We start from the raw sequence: 26,424 nt of genomic DNA, 5'->3' as shown, positions 1-26,424 counted from the left end.
ACTTAGAATGGCAAACAAGCTGACGGCCCACCTGATGGAAAGTGGTAACCGTCGCCTATAGATATGAGCAGTATCGTATACATGCCAGAGTATACTGTTTCGCCCATGATACCCCCCATGCGTTACCTTTCCTGACGATTCAGATGTTATTCCTCGGTACCTTGTAAATTCACTGCCATATCCCACCCTTCATACCGAAACACAACCATGCAAACACAACTGCTTCACGATAGAAACACGAATGTGACAGAGGTACCCAAGCAAACGACTTTTGTAAAAAGTCTCCCTCTAATGAGCCATACTACTGGTTACTATTCCATTATCATCCATTAAAAAAGAACTACCATTTCTATTTTACTCCCCCAAATTTGAACTTTGAAATAGAAACTTGCAGCCAATTAAAAGTTTTTACCAATTAACCAACGTTAATAAAGTTATGCTCGCCGCCACCAGGAATCTATTGTAGTTATCTAAACGAAGTTCCTGTAGTTTTTCAGTTAAAAATTAAACCGATTTTTTTGTGTGCAATAGTTCGGGTTACTAACAAGGTGTCCTAGGATCCTGTGATATGAACACGATTTTTAATTAACAAGAATGGACTTTTTTTGTAACACAGAGGGCAAACGAGCATGCGGCTCACCTGATGGTAAGTGACTAGCGCCCCCAATGATCACCCGTAACACTAGAAACTTTTCAGATAATATAATAATACCAGCATCCAATCCACCTGCCAAGATTGGCAACTACTGGCAAAACTCCCCGAGGGGTAGGCTTATGTTCAGCAGTGGACACTTAAAGGCTAATAGGAGTAAAATAAATCGATTGCAGTGAGCAGAGCAGACCGGTTCCTACAGGCAGCGCCCGTTCACGAGTATGACGGATGAGCCAGCCATCATTGCGAATTTAGAACAAGCTCTGGCAGTTTGTTATAAAATCTTTCACAATTATCACAGAATTAATTACTAACCTGATTTAAACGGTATTTGGGTATTACTAATCTATAAATACTGCCTAAGTTTTTATTAGTACTATCGCAAACTTTTTTAAAATTGGTAACAATTTTTTCTTGCATATATAATATATATAATTTTCCTGCACGAGATTAGCTGCTAATTATTTTCTCTCTAACTACACTGAGTTGACTGGAAAAGTCTCTTTTAGAGGTAAGCCCTCCCTTGCTAACAAGTTGTTAAACTAATCGCTATGTGTATTGTCAAGTGCAATAAAGAATATATATATATATATATATATATATATATATATATATATATATATATATATATATTCTCGTAAATGTATTAGGAATTTTTTTAAACGTTATCGTACCGACTTCCTTGAGTCCATGCCATAAATAGAACGAATTTCCTCTTTTGTAAAATAAACATTGCATTTATATTTACCTTTACCCCACAACAGTATTCCATATGGCATAATGCTATGGAAACTAACTGAACTATTACCATAAGAAACTGCTACCAACTCCCCCTACCAAAGGTGTAAAGGCCAATCTTTTTCAAATTCCGTACTACGCCGGGCCAGGATCGGGGATTTGCCGGGATTACCTCAAATGCCGTGACGTCATCGCGTGGTAGCTTAGACACGGTTTATCCCGGTTGATTTTTTTACAAAAATTCTTTGACCTCCGCTTTATCCTCAGCCAGGCTGACAAAGTGAAGGTATTGAATTATAATTTTAAATGAGGTAACACGTGGTTAGTATGGCTTCTGTATTGTGAGACGGGAAAGCGTGAAGTCTATACGAGATAATACGATAAATCCCGCACTAATTTCTGTTATTTCAGAGGAAAGGATGAAGGGGATAAAATTATAAGAAACTACTTATTAGTACATCTATAGTTATAGTTTTTTTTTTATTATTTTAATTACCTACGTGACATATCTATTGAGCGGGATTCGTTTACAAGATCAAGTTAGTTACTTGGCTGAATTAAAAAGTTTCCTACAAATATATTGGTCTGTATTTGATAAAATTTATATAGAACTAATCTCTAAGTAATCATTTCAGATAAAAAAAAAAATCCAAATCAATCAAAATAACTGACGGAGTTACGAGTTACGTAAATTTCACATAACGTACTCGCAAAGATTAATTGAGAGGTCCATCCTTTTCGACATAGTCGCTAAAATAAAAACTGCTTAAAATTAGAGCTGACACAGAGTCATATCTCCGCGGCGGACACGTAGAACGACTTGGTTGAGATAGATCCAGGTAATCCCCGGCTACATTTATCTTATGAGGCAACGTAATAAGGAGTCACGGGAGGTGTATGAAAATAAAAAAAAAAAACATCCGCATCGCTCATAATCAACACGCCATAGCGAGAGCAAAGCGAATAAAAACGACACAAGTGCGGTGATACACTTGAGTGCATTACAATGTAATAGACTCTTCACTAGCGTTCTTTTTAAACTAAAATAAAAACGTGTAATAAAGGCATGTTGGCAACCACAATTAGGCTTTCGCTGATATTTTAAGAGGGATGCTCCCGCCCATTGTTCAACCATTACGTTCTCTTAGTCATCTCTAACGACACCCACGGGAAAGGAAGGGGTAGCCTATTGTATGCCAGAATCAAACAGCAGGTGACAATGAAATTATATAAAATTAACTTTTTAATTTTCAGCCTACCATATAACTATAATACAGCTGTGTAATTCCGGCATACAACGGGCCATCCCTTTCTTTCTCGTGGGTGTCGTAAAAAGGACAAAGGAAACAATGGTCGAGGGATGGGCAGCATCATCTTTTTTATTACATCACGAAAAGCCTAATTATGATTGCCAAAACGCCTGATGAGCATGGGAACTACTAGGAAATCCCCTATTATAGAAATAGCCTACGTTCCGCAGTGGACAATTAACGACTGATGTGACGATAATGAAGCATGAGAAGAAGTAGAGAAGAAGAATAAGCTTCATTATTGTCACTGAAATAAAACAATGCAAAACACAACTGCTTCACAGCAGAAATGTCAGTGAGATAGAAATATCCATGCAGACAACTATCGTATTGAATCTCGAAAAAATGTATATATGTTTTATTCATTTTTATTATATTACTTATTATTTTTTCTTTCTTCTTATTTCTATTCAAGCGCAACCTCTATGTTGAAGCCCTTTACTCATTCTGCAAAGGTTGTTAGGAAAACATTGCATTAGCGGCAAAACCGCCTTTTGTAAATACTTTAATTTGTTTCTCTTTATATATTTTATAATCTGTAGTCTAAATCTTTAATGTATATAAAAATAAAATTAAAAATAATAATTAAATTAAAATACAATCCCATTATAAATGCAAAATTTTATGAGGATAAATGGAATGTAAATGGAAATAAATAATGTAAATGGAAGTTTGTTACACTTTCACACAAAAACTACTGAAAAATTTTGAGATTTAATACACGCATACGTTATATTTTAACTTTGAACATAGTATATTTTATACACCGAATCACGCGGGCGTAAATTAGTAGCGTTAATAAATAAATAGTACATAATTAAATTGACTTGCTGAAACTGCTTCTACACTTCTCTGTCCGCCAGTGTACGTTAGCGCCGTAATTCCGCGCGTTATCCCAGCAACACGCATGTCATTTGTTTTGATTACTGCCCCGCCCCCGGTGTCTGCGGCGTAATGTTTTTTTATTATTTATTTTATTCCATACAAACACACGTGTCCGTGTAACTGCCTTGCGCGTTACAGTTTTCCTGTTCCATTCGCTGTCAGTCAGTCATGGAGATATTATTGACGGGCGAATATGGAATTGGGGAGAAATGGAGATATTTCCATTCCAGGTAACACAAAATATAGTCATAATAGACAAACTAAATTGGACGTATTTTGTCGTGGCCATTTGCTTATCCGATAATAAATAAATTTAGTACTTTTCTTTAGTTGCTTGGTTTATTACATAATATATTTTTTTTTTGTGTGGCGAACGCGTGTAAGACGACCCCCCACTAGATGGAGTGACGACCTGAAATGCGTCGCAGGGAGTCAGTGGATGCAGGTGGCTCAGGACCGTTCTTTATGGCAATCTATGGGGAGGCTTACGTCCAGCAGTGGACGGATAATGGCTGAAATGATGACGATTATATATTTTTTTTTGTTACTAAAATTTTACTTGTAGAATTGTTAGGAATTACTCATCATGTTTACCTGTGATGACGGTGATGAAGCCTGACCGTTTTCAATCACCGACGACCGCTTCGACTCCGCTGTTATTAATTAATTGTCTGCATAAGGAGTTTTTTTTTTGGCGTTGGTATGCTCGGATTTTTTTTATACCACTGAATGATTTTAATAAAGGCTCTTATACATAGCGGGCATACAACTACACTATTGGTATTGGGGGGGGGGGGGGGGGGGAAGGAATTGTTAGCAATGGAGTTTGACAGCCCCCTTGCTAGCAACATGCCCTATTAGGTCGACCTCCACGTGGTTCCCCCTGGAAACCATCGTGAATATTTTTTGTTGAATTCATCATGATGGGCTAACTGACCTGCTTTCTTCCTCATCTATCATCTCTCACTGGTGCCCCGCCAGTGTACACCGATAGCGCAGGCGGGGTTATTCATTAAAAAGAAACAATAAAATTGTAACTAGACTGTGTACATAGGAAATATATATAAATGTTTAGTAATCAAAATTACTTTCCTGAAAGTTTAATTTGAAATCTATTATTTTTTTTATCAACCGACTTCAAAACGAACAAAGTTCTCAATTCGGTTGTATTATTATATTTGTTACCTCATAACTCCGTTAGTTAGAAAACGATTTGGAAAAATCTATCTTATTCTAAAGGAGTATACTTTCTGATTGGTCCCATAAAAATTTCATCAAAATCGATTTAGTAATTTGGTTTTTAAATCAAAATAACTGATTTTGCTACAATTGCAGTCAATATATTCAAAAATAAATAATTTAAAATTTTGTTCCAAAAAAATAAATCTATTACAAAACCATCTTTTTTTATTTAAAATCTAATCTACTAAACCAATTACGATAAAATTCCTATAGGATTAATTTATATTCTATATATGTATATCTGTACACATAAAAACAATTTTCGAAATCATTTCTTAACTGTCCAAGTTTTTTTTTTTTTATACAACTTGGAATAGCAAACAAGCTGACGGCCCACCTGATGGAAAGTGGTAACCGTCGCCTATAGACATGAGCAGTACCATGAACATAACAGAGTATACTGTTTCGCCCATAATACCCCCCATGCGTTGCCATTCCTGAGGACTCGGGTGTTATTCCTCTGTACCCTGTAAATTCACGCCATATCCCACCCTTCAAACCGAAACACAGTTATGCAAACACAACTGCTTCACGGTTGAAACACGAATTGGACAGAGGTATCCAAGCAATCGACTTTTATACAAAGTCTCCCTCTGGTTATGGAATAATAAACATAAAAAATATATATATCATGGAATTGAGAATCTTCTTCTTGGAGTCGTTTAAAAAATTACTCATTTTTGCAAATGGTTTAAAAACAATAATTCCAATCGGTCCCTACGAGTAAGTGTGCCTAATAAAACCTATAATCTAATATAAAAACCAAAATAAACTAAAGCAATATCCGTGCGATAATCAAAATGTATTATGGCGCACGGGACCAGCTAAATCACATCCATACATTACTCGAAATGGCGGACAATTTGTGCTCAGCTCAGCGTTATATTTAGTGGGATATCTCTTATTTAACAATTTATATGGGCAGTTGAAACGCCTTGTTGTTATTTTATAATTTATTATATATATAATTCGCAATAACAAACGAACGAAAATTGAAACCGCGAGCGGTACGCAGAAATTGCGAGGTAATATTGGCCGACCGCATTCGTGGTACAGTTCTATGCGAGAGAGTTGTTCTGAAAAAAAGTGTCGGTGTTGTCGGTTTTTTTAATCGATGATAATAGAATGGTTACCCCGCTTGCGCTAACGGTGTACGCTGGCGGGGCACCAGTGAGGGGTGATAGGTGACTATGAAAGCAGGTCAGTTAGCTTATCGTGGTAAATACATCTGGAATTCATGATAATTCGGTTATGTGGACAAATATGCCAGATAAAAAGTTGGCAAAACAGAGATATACAATGCAATACACGCGTAATGCCTCTGGTGTTCATAGGCTACGGTAACCACTTACCATTAGGTGGGCCGTATGCTTGTTTGCCACCTCAGTGGTATAAAAAAAAAAAGACAAAACCAGTTATTTTGATCTAAAAACTAAACTACTAAATACATTTTCATTAAATTTACATGGAGTTAATCTGCGAATATATCCTTTCAGATAAATAATTTTATCACTGGCGAACTTATGACGTAACAAATATAAAAAAATAAACGATATGAAAATCTCCTTCTTTCTTAATTTATTAAAAAAAAAAGAAAAACAGTCAACAAAAGCCTCTAACTATCCCATATGGAATTACAGTCGTGGCCATATTTATTTTTATTTTAGTCAACTAAGCTGTCAACAGTATATTGCTACCTAGTTTACAACAAATACCTTTTTGTTACATTTCTGTGTATATTTTGATAAATAAATAAATAAAAATATGTAACAATGCAACGCACATTTCAATAGGTCGCCTGTCGAAAATCCAACTATATGTCAATCCGTTTTGACGTTGGTAAAGTTGAAATACGGATATTGCTCGCAATCGACACGCGCGTTTTAATTAAAATTTTGATAAAACAAAAACAAATATGAATTTATTTTTAAAATACAATTTTAACGTAAATTACATTTATAAAACCACGAATTGCAATAATAACAAAATTGTTATCCTAATTAAAAGAAGAACACAATAATAATTCATATTAAAATATGATTTTTAAATGACGAGACATATTTCGTGATTAAAACGTTAACTAGGATACAAGATAAAATGAATTAATTAATCTTCTAAGATCTTAGTTTTTGAACAGAGAAAGCTAATGTTTCATTGTCTATGGTATTGTTGAAATCATAGACGTAGACCAAAAATTAACTGAAGACAATGGTTGTATAGACTTGGTCCTTTTGCCTTCCCTATGGATAGGAGAAAACAAAACGAAAAGAAATCATAGACGTAGTATAATATATTACGTAAGTACTAACAGACTAGCAATGCAATTATAAAAACGAGAAAATAAAATAGGTGTAACTAATGCGCTTGTTTTATAAATATATGCAATGTGACAGTTTCGAATTTATATGGAATTGAAGTTGCAAAAAAGCAAAAAAACATGTAATTTTTATAATTTTAATTACATTTGTTGAACGAAGGTTTAAATTTATTACCGCTATATTTGAATTATTTTTTATTTCTAAACAAATTGTACTCATAGATAAAGTTTTATATGATATGCCAGTATTAATAAATAACACATTTATTACAAGAACATCAGCAAGTATCCAAAAGCGTAAAAACATCCACAAAAAAAGCAGTTGGTCGCTGGTGAATCACTCCTAAATTACCCGCGCCAGCAGTGGTAACTTTTTTATTTCATACTAGAAAAGCAAAGGATCTTTTATACATACAGCCAAATCTGCAATATTTTTATTAAGAAAATATTTTTTGTAACTTCAAATTTCTTTAACCGTAGATAATAATCACACAATGTAAGTAGTTATAAAATTGTTTTTCTTTGGATCTTTACAGATTTTAATTAACTCCCCTTGTAATTATGATTTTCTTTGTGTAAATAATCTTATATTTCTCTAGCTATCTATAGCCAATACCAGTAAAAACCTTTGTAAAAAATAAAATACAAAATATAAAACTAATTTATTTCTTTAAGCGTTATATTATTATTAATTTAGGGGTTATTATTTTTAAGTTTGTTCTATGTCAGATTTTCATAAAACGTGTCTTGTGTTTTTTCACTAAACTTATTATTTCATATCAAATTTTATACAAATACATGTATGTTTTATTTCTGCACTCTGCTTTTCACAACAGGTCATGGATCAGCTCTGTAAGTAGATAATTCATGATATCTAACAAGAGTTACGTTTTATGAAAATCTGACTTAGCACAAACTTAAAAATAATACTCATTATTCTAAAAAATATCAACTGCCAGTATTAAAACTCCAACAGAGTTTTTATTAATTTATTCGTTGCTCTTATAGGACCTGTAGTGTGGTAGAAATTATATATTCCCACATGTAGCTACTGTTACAGCAAATGTATTTATCTAAGTTGGTGAAATAATTACCTTAAGGAAGTTATTTAGTAAGAGCTTCTAAAGGCGTGTGATAAAGGGTTTTAATGATTTATTTCAAGTTTACCTTCTATTGTACTAATGTACTGCGCTTTATTTTCTTAGACGCTTCTTATGATATTCTAGAATAGAAATGAGAAGTATTGACACATTATAATATTATTTTCATTCTATCCTCACATGATTACGTTTCAATGATTGAGTTACCTGTAGATAACAGGTACACTCGGGTCCAGGTCTATTCAATAAATAATCAAATCAGTCTTTAATCACCAAACTGAGTACCTGAATCCCCTATTTATACTATTTCTCTTACAATAAACATTTGCGGACTAGCTGAAAACGTCGACGTGCCTAAAAGCCAAAAATATAAATTAAAATAACATCCCGAAATCCATTAGTTTTCGCGGCATTCAACAATATGCACTGCAATGTTGCGGATTCGCGCCAAATTTATACAGCTGCTAACTGAGCTGCCATGATTGATGCCGCCATTTTAAATGCATTTTGGTAGTAAACAAAATGGATGCTGCCTAATACGTCGTGCTTTATAGTAAAATATGTCCGAAATATTTTATCAGAGTTAGTACAAGGTGAATTGTCAAATCTTTTTATTTGTTTTTATGGTGCATTTTTATTTAGAATATTCTACATTTGCATACAAAAAAAATAAATGACATAACAAGGAAATATTTTGTCAGAATTCACTTGTAGGAATATAACTGTTATCTTACTAAGAAGAATTATACATATACATTAAAATATAGGTTTCATCAAAAAGGTTACGATTTCTTAATAGTCGGCAATTCACGAGTGACATTCCTGGTGTTACAGGCCTGGTGTTATAGGTTCCGGTAATCCCATTTACCATCAGACGAGCCGTATACTCGTTTGCCGTCGTAATTGTATTAAAAAAATATTTGAATACATATATTAATAAATTCTATAAATATGCATGTTTTTCCTTTCAAAGGTTCCTAAATGGCGTCGAAAAAATATAAATGCATTCTAAGATTTCGAGTCTTGTGCGTTAAACGAAATAAATTTATTTAACATACATACATTACATAGCTATGTATATCGCCAGATTTTTTTCAAATTTTCCTAATTTCGCTGTTTAAGAAATTATTTAAAAGGCTAAGAAGAAGCATTCCTCTTAAAGATTCAAGGTGCATCACATCAAATTTCATCAGAATCGATCCAGATTTATATCGGTGAAAACCAAGCTGACAGAAACAGCAAGAGTTCTTATTTATAATCACCGTGTGCATATATCTCTTAGATTTAGAATTACTATATAATTATCTATTATTTTATAATCAATTATAATGTATCATTATTATATTTATAAAAATAAATCATTTATTTTTAACACAAAACATATGTTAACATTTAGCCATAAAAAGAAATAAAACCATCTTACATAAAGATAAAACTGCAAACAACTCGCAATTAACAATCATTTTAATACACAAAGCGTGTTATCTCGCTTGCACTCGCGCTTCCCACAAGCGTGTAAGTAGCACGAAAGATCATTGTCGCTCCACATCTGCGCTCCCCACTTCGTTTTTTCTGCAGTTTTCCCACCCGGGGGGTATTTATGCCAGTATACCGCAAATACACTTACGTTACTGTCACTTAATTGGCTACTTTGTCAAGTAAATGATAATTAAAAAATAATCCGAGTATAGATTGTCTACAGTAACATGGCGGATCTCTCCGAAGCTAATAAAAAATGTTTCATATGTCAATTATTTATCAGTGAAAAATTTTACATTACTAGATTATATATTCGACACAGTTTATGTAGAAAGTATGCAAGCAAGTTGTATCTGAATTTGGTAGGATTATACGGCCGTATAAATTTCCCTATACACAAACCTGCAATGAATTAACAAAAATAGCGACTAATGGTTTATATTTCGTCTTCTTTTTACTAATTATATTTGCATAAGTAGAAAGGAGACAATCATATGATGTACAGTTTTTATTTTATCATTACCTTCTATGTAATCCCCTGTTCTTAGCTCCAAAGAAATAAACATGTATGAGTAAAAATATTTACAAGGTTTTAACCCAAAAATATAATAGCGGTAACTTCAATAGCGGTCCAGCAGGAGGAGATTAGTACTGAAGACGCGACGATTCCCCACAAACATAAACAGAATACCACGTCTGTACATTACACACATTGAAGTAAAAGTTGGATCGCCTATCCATGCCATGTTAACATAGAAAACTATAGATAGATAAATGAATGAAACCGATTCCTTTCATGTCCCAGTGGGTCATATTCTTAATCCATAGCTTTATTTTATAATAGGTGTAAATGAAATAGTGACCTCGCCTGCGCTATCAGTATCTAACAATGGGACTTTTAGATCTCGTTATTGACAATTCCTTTCCCCCTCTTAATCTATAGTTGACAGAAGAGCAAATTTATTTTATTGGTTAAATAAAAAATGATACTATTTTAAAATAAAAATTCAACTATAACAACAAAGCCTAACTGCGGTTGCCAACCCATCTGCCAAACGAAGCAACTACTTTCAAGTTGTTTATTACTTTTTTTTACTTTTACTTTTTTTTTACTTTTACTTTTTTTTTACTTTTACTTTTTTTTTAGTTTTTTTTTTATGGTGGAACAGCAGTTCAGCAGTGAGCAGTCGGACGGCTGAGATGAAGATGAAAATAAAAATGCAATATTTTCTTTTCTTTTTGAATTAAAAAAAAATTGTGATCTATTACAAATAAAATGTATTGGAAAAAAAAGCTATTTCAATTACGGTATCATAAATTTGAAATGTTAAAATATTCATATCCGTTTATCTTATACTTGACCCTTCGCATGAAAAGCAACCCCGTCCTAAAATAATAATAAATAGAATTTAGTTTATGAATAACGGCCAGAAAGTGGAAAGAAAAACAAATTTTAGTAATGTAGTAAATAACTAGATGATAGAATAAATTTTACAATAATTTAAGATTTAGTTTCACAAAAAAAACAAACACCGACCTGTTAATGGTAAAACTAGTTATTTTGATTTGAAAACAAAACACCTGAACCGATTTTGATAAAATTTCTATGAAATCAATCTGAAAGGTAAGAGGGAGACTTTGTACAAAAGTCGATTGCTTGGGTACCTTTGTCCCATTCGTGTTTCTACCGTGAAGCAGTTGTATTTGCATAGCTGTGTTTCGGTTTGAAGGGTGGGATATGGCGTGAATTTACAGGGTACAAAGGAATAACAAAAAAAAAGGTAAAATGGTTTTTTAAATCGATTTATAAATAACTAAATTCTGAAGTAATAAACATAAAAGAATACAAACGAATTTAGAATCTTCATAATTTTCAACTGAAAACAAAAAAGAGGTTCTCAATTCGGTTGTATTTTTTTTTTATTTGGGTACCTCTGTCCCATTCGTTTTCTGCTATGAAGCAATTGTGTTTATAGCTGTGTTTCGGTATGGAGGGTGCAATATCGCAGTGGGTTTACAGGGTACAGAGGCATAACATCTTAGTCCTCAGGAATGGCAACGCATGGGAAATGTCATGGGCGAAACAGTATACTCTATAATGTCATGGTACTGCTCAAATCTACAGACGACGGTTACCACATTCCATCAGATGGGCCGGCAGCTTGTTTGCTATTCTAATTTGCATAAAAAAAAATATTTTTTTTACTAGTACCCAACGCAGCGTCGTTAACGGGAGGTGTGGTGGTGTTCCACTTTTCCCCACGTTACCCTTCCATTACTCTATTATGATGAGGGGTTGTTTTGTCGCTTGCATGCATCTCTTCCTACATTATTCATCATTCTAGCTACGTTATGTGCATCTATACATTTCAATTAATATATTACTTTAAAACTGACCACTGAGACGTGTTTTATCTCTATATTTAGTAACTAGGGATACGACCCGGCTTCGCACGAGTAGACTTTGTACAAAAGTCGATTGCTTGGGTACCTCTGTCCCATTCGTGTTTCAACCGTGAAGCAGTTGTGTTTGCATGGCTGTGTTTCGATTTGAAGGGTGGGATATGGCGTGAATTTACTGGGTACAGAGGAATAACACCTGAGTCCTCAGGAATGGCAACGCATGGGGGTATCCTAGGCGAAACAGTGTCCATGGTACTGCTCATGTCTATAGGCGACGGTTACCACTTTCCATCAGGTGGACCGTCAGCTTGTTTGCCATTAGGTGTATAAAAAAATGAGAATTTTCGAAGTTCTGTTACAAATGAAAATGCATTAGATTAAATTAGATTAGATTAATTTATTTGCCAGAACATTGTTTTTTGAAGATATTGATCCATTGTGAAGTACAAATGTTCGCCTTATAGTCTAAAGCATGCAAAATTATTATTGGGTACAAGATACATTACATTTAATACATACATATAAGTGATTTAACATTACACCAACCATTTATTCAACTAATAATAACAAAATTATAATAGTATGTTAAAAAAACCAATCAATAACAATACATTAGATTCAGTTCAATGTCAGTGCTAATTAATTATTTTATGATGTAATGTAATATTACTAAAATTTATAAAAAATCAGCAAAAAATAAAAAAAAAATTTGATCGAAATGGCCACTTTTGGCTTTTAGATAGGCCTTTAATCTCTGGCCACGAATCTATATAATAATATATAATTATAGTGACGATACGCACCAAGCTTCAAGTCTTGTTTTATAATACGCGGCAGAGTCCTAGCGAGAATCTTCATTTCTCGCGATAAGATTTTTTGCTCCTAATGGGGTTACGACGAATTCTGGCTTTAACAGCATTGACAGCCTTTGTAGTTCTGAACGCACGCGGTCGCCCCGATCTTTTCTGGTCTTCGACAGAGGAAGTGTTGTTATATCTGAGGGCTTACCATGAAATGTTTTCCGAAATTTCGGGACCGAACGAAGCACAAATTTGATGTTAAAATTACATAATACATGCCGTTTGGAAATATTAAAAATGTTAAAATATTATTCCTTTGGACTTTTATGATAGGATGTATGATAAACGAAATGTTAAATTCCATTTATTGGTCCGATTTTGGTATGAACAAAAACACGAAATTGAGTTCGAAATTTCATTTCATGGTAGACCCGCTGTTGATAGTACGATATACGAACATACGGCTGATACAAGCCGTACAAACCGTAGCTGATACCAAGCTTTTGAAGTGTCTGGAATACGATCGACGGCTCCATACCCACTTTGTGCAAGGCGATCACTGCAATGTTATTTTCTTTAACACCCCATTCATTGAACCAATGTATTGATTGATAAAGAGGAAAAATTTGATGTTCCGTCTGTTTGTTTTGTAATGAATGGATTAAAAAAATATTAATTTTGCGCATTGATAACGTAGCTTTATTCTTTTTATGAATTTTGGTAAAAAGATAGTTAGGACCTTGGAGAAGAAAATAAATACATACATACATATCTGTCACGACTGTCTCCTATTAGGGTAGGCAGAAACAATGGAACGTCAAATGCTTCGACGAAGAAAATAAACTACTCGAAATATTAATCCTGCGCAGACGAAGACGTGGGCACCAGCTAGTTATACATCTAGGTACCTATATATATACATATAAAGCTCAAAAATAACTAGAATTAAGTGCTCCCTTTTGGAAGTCGGTTAAAAACAGCTCACCTCTATCGATGCAATCATTACCGCTAAGCTATCAAACACCGCCAAATCCGCAGTAATCCTCCGAGTGCCGGTGCGGATGTCTTTCACCTCACGTAATAACCATACATCCCCCCCATACCCTACCCCCATTCCACATCCCCCTACCTCCGAAATGTGAATATTTGTTCACACTTATTTTTACTTTAAGTTAACGTATTTATAATATGAAGTCGAATTGAATTTAGTTTGATACATTTTTTTTTATACAACTTAGAATGGCAAACAAGCTGACGACCCATCTGATGAAAAGTTGTTACCGTCGCCTATAGACATATGCAGTACCATGGACATAATAGAGTATACTGTTTCGCCTATGATACCCCCCCCCCCCATGCGTTGCCATTCCTGAGGACTCGGGTATTATTCCTCCGTACTCAGTAAATTCACGCCGTAAATTCAAAGGGACGCTGCTGTCCATCCCTCGACCGTTAAGTTCTCATAGTCACTTCTTACAACACTGACAGAAAGAGAGAAGGTGGCTAGTTGAATACTAGGACCACACAACAATAATAAATATCATCATCATACCAGCCTTTAACTGTCCATCGTTGAGCATAAGCCTCCTAGATGGGTTGCCAATAGATGCTACGCTTGTCACGCGGATTGGCAACCGCAATCAGACTTTTTGATGGGTGAAAATGGAATGGTAACCCCGCCTGCGCTAACGGGATACGCTGGCGGAGCACCAGTCAAGAGTGATAGATGAGAATGAAAACAGGCCAGTTACCCCTTAATAATGATGAATCCATTAGGAATTAACCATGATAGTTTCCAGGGGGTGCCGCAAAGGAGGTCGACCTGGTTGGGTATATTGCTAGCAATGGGATTTTCTAACAATCCCTATCCCTCCGCGATTAGACTTTGGAGATGTTCTAAGAGGGACCCTGCTGCCCATCCCTCGCCTTCCCTTAGTCTCCTCTTACGTCACCCACGGAAAAGTAAGGGCGTATTCTATGCCGGGACCACACGGCGAGTAATAAATATAGAATAATATAAATACTTCATACGAGCAAAGCCGCAGCTTCCAGCTAGCTGTCAAATAAAGATACAACTACATATGTTTTCCGTCGCACGCAACAACCATATTTTCCGTTACCTTTTTCATTTGCATGCCTCTCCATTATCAGGACAATTCACATGTTGCCACCGCTGTTTTCCGTTTAGCTGCTGTTTGCGCAGACATAGTGTTGTCTCGTAGTCGATTATCCATTAATCGATACAATACACATTGGCAATTGATGGTGATGATATGAGCCGTTACAGTCCACTGTTGAACATAGATTTCCCCCTCTTGGAAGGTTTTTTTTAATGGATAATGAAATGGTACGTTGGCGGGACACCAGTGAAGGATGATAGGTGACGATAAAACCAGGTCAGTTAGCCCATTGTGACGAATTCCACTAGAATTAACCACGATGGTTTCCAGGGGGAACTACGTGGAGGTGACCTGATAGGGTGTATTGCTAGCAATGGAGTAGTTAGATTCCATTACTAGCAATCCCTTTTCCCCTCTTGAGAAGTTTTCTAGTAGTTGCTACGCTTGGCTGCCTGCCAACTAGTCTGGTTGGCAGGCAGTTATGCTTTAGCGATGTTTTAAAAAGGACGTTGTTACTCATCCCTTGATCATAAAGCTCCCTTAGCCTATTTAGAATACACATTGTTGATTAGCCAATCGATAACATTGATATGAAATCTTACACATTTTAATCGATTATACGAGTAATATGGCAAATTTGAGGCAATCTCGTCACCTTGAGTTTTTTTTTATACAACTTAGAATGGCAAACAAGCTGACGGCCTACCTGATGGAAAGTGGTAATCGTCGCCTATAGACATGAGCAGTACCATGGACATAACAGAGTATACTGTTTCGCCCATGATACCCCCCATGCGTTACCATTCTTGAGGACTCGGATGTTATTCCTCTGTACCCTGTAAATTCACGCCACATCCCACCCTTCAAACCGAAACACAGCCATGCAAACACAACTGCTTCACGGTAGAATCACGAATGGGACAGAGGTACCCAAACAATCGACTTTTGTACAAAGTCTCCCTCTGGTAGAGTATTTGTATTAGTAAAAAAGTAGCCTAGCTTTAATCTGAAATAATGTGTATTATAAAATTGTCTGACCATTACTTGTGGTGCCAAAAGATAACCAACAAATTGCAGGGGGAAAGGGATTATTTGTGATAGGATCTAATAGCCCCGTTGCTAGCAATATATCCTATTCTCCGTCCTCCAGAGATCGATCGAGGCACGCGGCTGGAAGCCATCGTGGTTAATTCTTGTTAGATTCGTCACTATGGGCCAAATGACCTCTTTCATCCTTATTTATAACTAGTGATCCGGACCCGGCTTCGTACGAGTAGATAGAATTTTCGAAAATCGATACATCTAATAAAAAAGTTTCAGCCGCGCAGTGGTATCATGGGCGAAACAGTATACTCTGTTATGTCCATGGTACTGCTCATGTCTATAGGCGACGATTACAACTTTCCATCAGGTGGGCCGTCAGCTTGTTTGCCATTCTAAGTTGTATAAAAAAAAGAGCTAATTCAACTGACAACTGATTGATAAAACTTTTTTATTTATGGGCCGATTGAAATAAAATATACACTAAATGTTAAGTTGAGTAAACCGTAACGTATTAGTGAAAACCGCATTCAAATCCGTTAAGCCGTTTCTGAGATTAGGACGCACAAACGTACAGACAAGTAGACATACAGACAATTAGACAAATTAAAAAAAAAAAAATCATTGTTTTTGGGTTCTATTGCATTTATAAAGCCCCCTTATAATAGTTTTTCTTATATACCATCCAAACAACATAGTTAAAGTTTCATTTACACCCATAGAAAAAAAAAAAGAAAGAAAGAAAGAAACTTTATTTCACAGAAATATGCGACTACACCCACACAGGGGTTAAAAAAAAGTAATTAAAAATATTAAGAATTATACTAAGAACAATATTTCATATTCATAAGTAAAAAAAACAATCAAATGTAATTGATACAAAATGATCGATGGTGTCAATTTAATCGAGAACTAAATCAAATTCAAATTCAAATTCAAATTCAAAAATCATTTATTCATGTAGGACATTTTAGCCGCTTATGAACGTCAAATTTTTACATTATAATTTTATATTTACCCTACCGTCCAGTTCGGTATATAGATCCAATTGAGAAGAACTGGCAAGAAACTCAATTGAATTACTTTTTTTTTAAAGCCAGTTTATTTACAATGTATATTTATATAGGTGTCTATGTCTAACATTAAATGAAAATTCAGTGCATGAACAACTATTGCCATGCACACTCGTCATTCAAGTAATCGTTTAGTGAGTAATAGGCTTTGCTTCAAAATTTTCAAAACTATACTATCGATGAATTTATAACGAACAATCGAATATAGAATAATCGACAGTTACATAATTTTAGTTATTTCTGTTATTATAATCGATAAATTGTTAATAACAATTATACATATCTTATTAGTGATTAAACAAAAAACTAAAAAGGTACTCCAACGAGTAGTAGTAATCATTTTTGTAATGTATATACATAATCGATTATTTCTATATTATTTGTGACTTAAACTATCGATTCATAAATCGATACTCAACTATCAGACATCACTAGCAGGCATACCACAGCTTTGACAACAGGCGGTAAAATACAAACAGTCCCGAGGCAGACTATCCTGTACATTGACAATGTAGAAGCAACGAATTTGGTCGGAAAGAAATAATAAAATTTGTAGAAATATGTAAAGGAAATTTGTGTAGACAAATAGGGAATGATAGGAAAATATCACGTCTAAGTGTTCCGAAATAGATATTGGGAAATAACTAGCAGTGATCTATTTTAGAATTCATATTTTCGAATTCGCTGCTCCTGTATCGACTATAGGCAAATATTTTCAATAATATCAATAGACGATTGGGAATCAACTTCCAGCAGCAGTATTTCCGAATATATACAACAACGTTACCTTCAAGAAAAGAGCTTATTCCTTTTTAAAAGCCCAGCAGCATTTGCAATGCCTCTAGTGTTGCGGGTGATCATGAGCGGCGGTAGTCACTTATCATCAGGTGAGCTGCATGCTAGTTTTTTCCCTGTTATAAAACAAAATACTAAAAACAATTGTGAAGCAAAATGTGTTTTACACAGAAATTTATTTGAAAATAATAATAAAAATATAGTGAAATTAGTTTTTACCCGCAACTTCGTTCGCGTGATCAGAATATGTCATCTGACCAGTGTAAAAAGTAGCCTATATTCTTTTATATCCCATATAGTGTATGTATACCAAACATAATGATTGGTTAAGTCGTTTAAGCGTTATATAGTAACAAACACACTTTCACATTTATAATAATCATCATTTCAGCCATTATTCATCCATTGCTGGACATAGGTCTCCCCCTCCCCCATAGCCAGTTATAATGGCGTCAAAGACAATGCTTTAAATTTAATAAAATCTTATCTATCTGATAGAATACAGAAAGTGAAGATTAGCAACGCTACGTCTGACGGGTCACTTGTGCAAATGGGTGTACCTCAAGGATCTATTCTCGGTCCATTTTTATTCCTAGTTTACATTAATGATCTCCCATATGCCATGCAGGATAGATGCGGCATAGTATTATTTGCAGACGATACTTCATTGATTTTTAAAGTTAATAGAATGACTAATAATTATGACGATGTAAATAGTGCTTTGCGGCGTCTCCTGCACTGGTTTACAACTAACAATCTTATGTTAAACGCTAAAAAAACAAAATGTGTTAATTTCTCTCTGTCTAAAAGTTTTAATACTAATTGCAATATTAAATTAAATGACGAATCTCTCGAATTTATAGAATCTACTGTCTTTCTAGGAATCACACTAGATAATAAAACACAATGGGGTGCACAAATTCAAAGCCTTGCAGCGAAACTAAGTTCAGCAGCTTTTGCCGTGCGTAAGGTTAGACAATACACTGATACTGATACTGCTAGATTAGTCTATTTTAGTTATTTTCATAGTTTACTCTCTTATGGAATATTACTATGGGGAAAAGCGGCAGATATTAAGAATATATTCATATTACAAAAACGTGCCGTTCGAGCGATCTACTGTATGAAGAGTCGTGACTCATTAAGAGAGAAATTCAAAGAGGCAAATATTCTCACCGTTGCTTCTCAATTTATATATTCAAATATCCTATATGTTCATAAAAATCTTGACTTATTTCCAAAAAACAGCAATATTCATAATATTAATACTAGATTTAAAGACAAACTTGCTGTCCCCAAGTATCGTTTAGAAAAAGTTAATAGGTCTTTTATGGGAATAGGTATAAAAATTTACAATAAGATACCAAAGGATATGTTGGAATTACCCTTAAATAAATTCAAAACATCTGTTAAATCATATTTACTGAGCAAAGCCTATTACTCACTAAACGATTACTTGAATGACGAGTGTGCATGGCAATAGTTGTTCATGCACTGAATTTTCATTTAATGTTAGACATAGACACCTATATAAATATACATTGTAAATAAACTGGCTTTAAAAAAAAAGTTATTCAATTGAGTTTCTTGCCAGTTCTTCTCAATTGGATCTATATACCGAACTGGACGGTAGGGAAATAAATAAAATTATAATGTAAAAATTTGACGTTCATAAGCGGCTAAAATGTCCTACATGAATAAATGATTTTTGAATTTGAATTTGAATTTGAATTTAATATTAATAAGGAATATGATTTAATGTTTTGTCACGCTGAAAATCGGTTTTCACGGAATATAATCAACAGACATACTAACTTCCTTAGTTCCAAGGTTAAAAATTTTCATAAATGTCTGCAGCCTGTCTATATTTCTCTCTTTAAAATCAAATTATGCATTAACAATCGGCTTATTAAATATCCATCCAATCCTTAGTCCTACTAACTTTCATAGCTTTAGGGTTAAAAAATTTCAAAACTGTCTACAGCCTGTCCACATTTATTTCTGTCTTGAAGATTACAATATACATATACAAACAGCGTTACAAATATCTATACAATTCTTAGTCCTACTAACTTTCTTAGCTTTAAAGTTAAAAAAAAAAATCAAAACTGTCTACAGCCTGTCTACATTTAATTTTCTCTCTAAGATTACAATATGCATATACAATCAGCGTTACAAATATCTACCGAATCTCCTATTAACTTTCTTAGCTCTAAAATTAAAAATTTTCAAAAATATCTACAGCCTGTCTAAATTTCATTCTATCTCTAAGATTATATAATAGTATGCACATATGACCAGCGTATTAAATATCCGTCCAATCCTAAGTCCTACTAACTTTATTAACTTTAACTCCACACTACCCTACTTTTGTAATCGTAACAAAAATTTTTGGTTCCAATAATGATTATTATTATTACAGCCTGTCTATATTTCTCTCTTTAAAATCAAATTATGCATTAACAATCGGCTTATTAAATATCCATCCAATCCTTAGTCCTACCAACTTCCTTAGCTTTAAGGTTAAAAAATTTCAAAACTGTCTACAGCCTGTCTAAATATAATTCTATCTCTAAGACAATATGTATACACAATCAGCGTATCAAATATCTGTCCAATCCCCAGTAATCCGCCACAGATGCGGCTCCGGATGTTTTCAGCTTCACATAAATCCACAATCCCTTGTTATTCCGTTTCTCCTTTAAACCTACACTTAATTCCTTTCTTTATTATAAATATACGCATATAATTTGATGTTACAAAGAATCAAATGTCAGTTCTAAACGACTGTAAATACGAGAGTGTACGCGATGGCTGAAACAAAAACAAAATACAACAGTTATTTCACGAAATTGTCAAATAAAATATTAGAAATGACAGATAATACGCGACCTATTCTTAAATGAATAATGACTCACACACTCGCAATATTCATGCTAAAGTGTATTTTTTTAAATGTACAAAACAGGAGAATACGAAAAACTACAAACCTCGATTCTAACGCCATCTAGTATGTCGTGTCTATTTTTGTTTAAGGACCAACCACCTTAACCCTTCTTTGCATAATAGAGAAAATTTCCATCATAACATTGAATGCCTAAAAACTATATAAAAGAACAAGTTCACTTTAAGTTGATCGTGTCTGGATACCTCTTTAATGTCCATTGCAGAAAAAAAAACATAGCTGTCAAATTTATTTTTTTACCTAATTTTCCTTTAATTTTGAGCACGAATTATATCACATTGATTTATTTCAGTAACAAAAAAAAAATCATGCAAAGACCCTTCTTTTTTTAAGAATATATTTAATGACATGGCACGTCTAAATCGATCGCAGTCCTTCTCTAAAATGATATAAGTAGCTTTCATTTAATACCCACGACGTATGTTTATCAACATAGTAGTGCTTTAAAATTCAAGACATAACGAGGGGCGTTCGCTTTTAATTAAGCTAAGTTAATTATACACAGCCAAGTCGGATCCCGCGGGCGCTCGGTACCCTAATGTTGTTTTATAAAGTTTCTTGCATTATCATGTATAGAGTTAATTATAAAATTCGTACGGTGTGAATGACCTGTCGACGGGTAACTGCCAACATCTGGGGGGGGAAGGGATTGTTAGCAATGGAGTTTAACAGCCCTATTGCTAACAATATGCCCTATTAGGTCGACCTCCACGTGTTTCCCCCTGGAAACCATCGTGAACAATTCTTGTTGAATTCGTCACGATGGGCTAACTGACCTGCTTCATCTTCACCTATCATCCTTCACTGGTGCCCCGCCGGTGTATACCGATAGCGCGGGTGGGGTTACCGTTCCATTATCACCCATTAAAAAAAACTGCCAATATCTTCCAACTAACACGTAGTAAAATTTACAAAACTCACAAAAGATATACTAATTTTGAGTTTATTATGAAAACAATTAAACCAAAAAGTGAATTGATGGATATTAATATAAATTCTCGCTGTGTAGTCCCGCCTTAGAATAGGCCACACTTTGCATTCCCATGGGTATTGTAAAAGGCGACTATGGTAAGTTACCAGAGGGAGACTTTGTACAAAAGTCGATTGCTTGGGTACCTCTGTCCCATTCGTGTTTCTACCGTGAAGCAGTTGTTTGCATGGCTGTGTTTCGGTTTGAAGGGTGGGATATGGCGTGAATTTACTGGGTACAGAGGAATAACACCTGAGTCCTCAGGAATGGCAACGCATGGGGGTATCATGGGCGAAACAGTATACTCTGTTATGTCCACGGTACTGCTCATGTCTATAGACAACAGTTACCACTTTCCATCAGGTGGGCCGTCAGCTTGTTTGCCATTCTAAGTTGTATAAAAAATTATCGAGGGATAGGCAGCAACGTCCCTCTTAAAACACCATCAAGGCCTAGCTGCGGTTGCCAACCCACCTGCCAAGCGTGGCCAACAACTGGCAAAACTCCGCAATACAGGGAGACCTATGTTCTGCTGTGGAATAAAACCGTTTAAAAAGAGTTAAATTAATTATCAATAGAAAATAAACTTTACGTTTGTTATTGCCAACATGGCCGCCACTCAGCATGTGCTGCGGCGAATTAATCGCTACAGCGCTGATATTCCGTGATGGCCATGCATGACGTCACAAACGATAACAGAAAAAAATATATATAATAGTACATACACATAGTTGTTGCTCATACAATTTGGATTATTTATTTACATGCATACGTACTACATCTTCTTTTCATTTAAAAGTTACCTCTTGTCGGTGCAAGTAATTCATGCATCTTCTTCCAGCACTATCCCAGGCCATATCCTTGACCTCCCTATACGACATGACACCTAGTGTTTTTTATCTGTCCCATGTAGTTATTCCTCGGTTTTCCTCTTCCTCTTTTGCCCTCTATTTTTCCATCTACTACTACATCGACTACTCTCCAAAAAGCCGATCAGTCAGCCCATCGTGATGAATACACCTGGAACTCAGCACGATGGTTTCCAGGGAGAACCGCGGGGAGGTCGACCTGACAGGGTATATTGCTAGCAATGGGACTGGTAGCCCGCATTACTAACGATCCCTTACCCCCTGTTTCTGCGTGTTAAAGTAACAAACATGCATCAGTCCTTACAAAGTCTTGCATTCATAATGGTAATAGAATTAACAGGTACTTATTTTGGTGGGGAAAAAAAACGCAATATAAGCAACTGTCCTGTCTTTTAATGGTTTCACAAATAAATGTATTTCTTTCATCTCGGTATATTTCCACTCTGTTAAATAAGAGCAATCAGGAAAGAGGAATTCCGCGGAACAGCCGGAGTCACGGCGAAGTAAAACGAAAAGTGATTAAGTATCGATTAAAATTACTCCCCAAGTGGCCGCATTCTTGTACAAATACTTTGGCCCCTCTGATTTGTGAATATTAACACTCGCAAAATTAAAGTGGAAGTTTATTTTTTTTTTTAATTAAGGTCAAGTTAGTATCTAGTGTTTTTTTTTTATTAATGAAAATTAAATAATGAATATTTATTATGCATAATGAGAGTAAAGGTATGAGCAGCGGCGTCCCTCTTAAAACATCTCCAAAGCCTAAATGCAGTTGCCAACCCATTTGCCAAATGTGGCAACTGCTGGCAAAACTCCCCTATAAAGGAAGGCCTATAATCAACAGTAAACAGTTAATGGCTGATATGTTGATGATGATGATGAAAAGGCGATGAAGCCAGACTCATCATCACCCATTTACGAGGAGTTAACTACAATGGTTTCTGGAGAGTACCATGTAGAGGTTAACTTAACGGGGTGAGAATGTTGCTACCAATGGGGCGGCTAGCCCCCATTACTAACAATCCCCTCTACTGCCTTCAAGCACATATTGACACTATTAGATATACACTTGTATTTTTTTTAATAGATGATAATGGAATGGTAACCCCGCCTGCGCTATCGGTCTACGCTGGCGGGGCACCAGTGAGGAATGATAGGTGAGGATGATGCAGATCAGTTAGCCCATCGTGATGAATTTAACAATACAATTAACAACGATGGTTTTATTTATTTATTCATTAGTACAAATATGTGTACATGGCGGACTTAATGCTAAAAGCATTCTCTGCCAGTCAACCATAGGGAAGTGTCAAAATACTCGAATGCGGTACTAGTAATTATTGATATACATACATACTAAAATTACATATATAAACGAATAAATATATATATGAATAACAAATATACTTACACATATATGATATATACTATATTATACACGAAATTAAGAATAATATAAATAATATAAAGGTTTTCAGGGGGAACTGCGTGAAGGTCAGCCTAATAACCAGATAACTTATACTTCCCCCTTTTCCCCCTTTCCCTCCAATACTGTATTGTACATGTACAAGTTAAGAATACAAGTATTTTTCCAATACTAATAATATAAATTATTCCTATATCATTATAATCTACACTTATAATAAATCTGTAGAGAGGTCAATTCTGTACATGAAATATATTTCCAAAATAACTATCAGGCGGTGATTAGTGATCGGTACTGATGCCAAAAATGCAATCAGTTAAATTTTTGTCTGTCTGCCTGTATGTTCATTATAGAAACAAAAACTACTCGACGGATTTAAACGAAACTTGGTACAATTATTCTTCATACTCCTGGGCAGGTTATAGTATACTTTTCATCACGCTACGATCAATAGGAGCAGAGCAGTGAAGGGAAATGTGTCTGTTACATCAAACCACTGAACCGTGAGGAAGGACATAGGCTACTTATTTTACGAAAAACGACGGAAACACGGACGAAGTCGCGGGCAACAGCTAGTCATAAATATATTTAATCGTCACCTTGAACTTATACAAATGTATCTCAAATTCAAGGTCAAACAATGAATAACTGAATTTCCATAGTTATAGATAGAATTAGACAACGCTAGTACCGCACCAGTATATAATTTAAAATTATGTTCCACGAAAAACTACTAACGAAAAACAAAACCAGTTATATCGATTTAAAAAAAAAACTACTAAATCACTATTGATAAAATTACCATAGGACCAATTTTTAAGTATACTTCAGACATAAATAATATTTTATCAAATCAATTTACAACTGGCAGAGTTATGAGGTAACAGACATAAAAAAAATACAAACTAAATGAGACTTTTTGAAGTCGGTTGACAAATATTGATTGCTTGGGTACCTCTGTCCCATTCGTGTTTCAACCGTGAAGCAGTTGTGTTTGCATGGCTGTGTTTCGGTTTGAAGGGTGCGATATGGCATGAATTTACTGGGTACAGAGGAACAACACCTGAGTCCTCAGGAATGGCAACGCATGGGGGATATCATAGGCGAAACAGTATACTCTGTTAAGTCCATGGTACTGCTCATGTCTATAGGCGACGGTTACAGCAAAAAAATTAAATGATTTGAATCGTTACAAAACTCATTGACGATCGCGAATACTGCGCATACAGTAAAGTTATTTTACAAAAGAAAGCAATCCTCAATTCATTTGAAGTTTTTTTTCTAAATAAGACACCATTACGAATACGTATTTATGAATGTCTCTCTAAAAACGCATCGTCAAAAGCAGCCCAACCTTTTTATCTTTAAATTATTATTTTATATTTTTATCAATTCATCAGTGTATGATCGGATAGAAGTATCAAAATATTACAATTTATTGCTTGCAACACCGAATAATAATAATGGCGCGATTTTTTCAATACGCTTTAGTCAATATTTTGTTTTAAGACCATCTTTAAGACCGTTGGCTGTAAATTTTTTAGATCAATATATTTCTAAATGGAACATTCTCCATCTAGAAATATGTTTATCTAACTTGATATAATATCTACTAGAGGTGCGTAATATGTAAGAATATCTACATATATTTTTTTGATGGGTGATTATGGTATAGTAACCCCGCCTGCGCTAACGGGATACACTGGCGGAGCACCAGTGAAGAGTGATAGATGAGAATGAAAACAGGCCAGTTAGCCCATCATGATGAATTCATCAGGAATTAACCATGATAGTTTCCAGGGAGAATCGCGAGGAGGTCGACCTGGTCAGGTATATTGCTAGCAATGGGATTCTCGGTCTCCATTACTAACAATCCCTTTCCCGCCAATATCTATATATTCACCCAATAACGAATATGTTAAATATCTATTATGCAATATACAATATGGAAATGAAGAATCCAATTAAAATAAATATAAATATCCAACCTGTAGGTGCGATTTCGTTATGAATAATGACCATTTTCTTTCCATAAATATCAAGAGATACTCAATATATAATTATTAGTACGATACCGATGTTACCCATGCCTAATATCTACACAGCTATCCTACTTCAAGTATATATTACAAAATCCTCTTTATTTCAACTCAGTGTTATTACTAACATCGTCTCCCATGAATACAGACGATCAAAAATCACTCTCCCTTAACAGAGATTTCAATTTCACTGAAGCAAT

The sequence above is a fragment of the Galleria mellonella genome, unplaced genomic scaffold (genome assembly GCF_026898425.1).
Source record: "Galleria mellonella isolate WM207_F2 unplaced genomic scaffold, CSIRO_AGI_GalMel_v1 utg116, whole genome shotgun sequence".
NCBI classification, from domain to species: domain Eukaryota; kingdom Metazoa; phylum Arthropoda; class Insecta; order Lepidoptera; family Pyralidae; genus Galleria; species Galleria mellonella.
Note: the sequence above shows the minus strand (reverse complement) of the source record.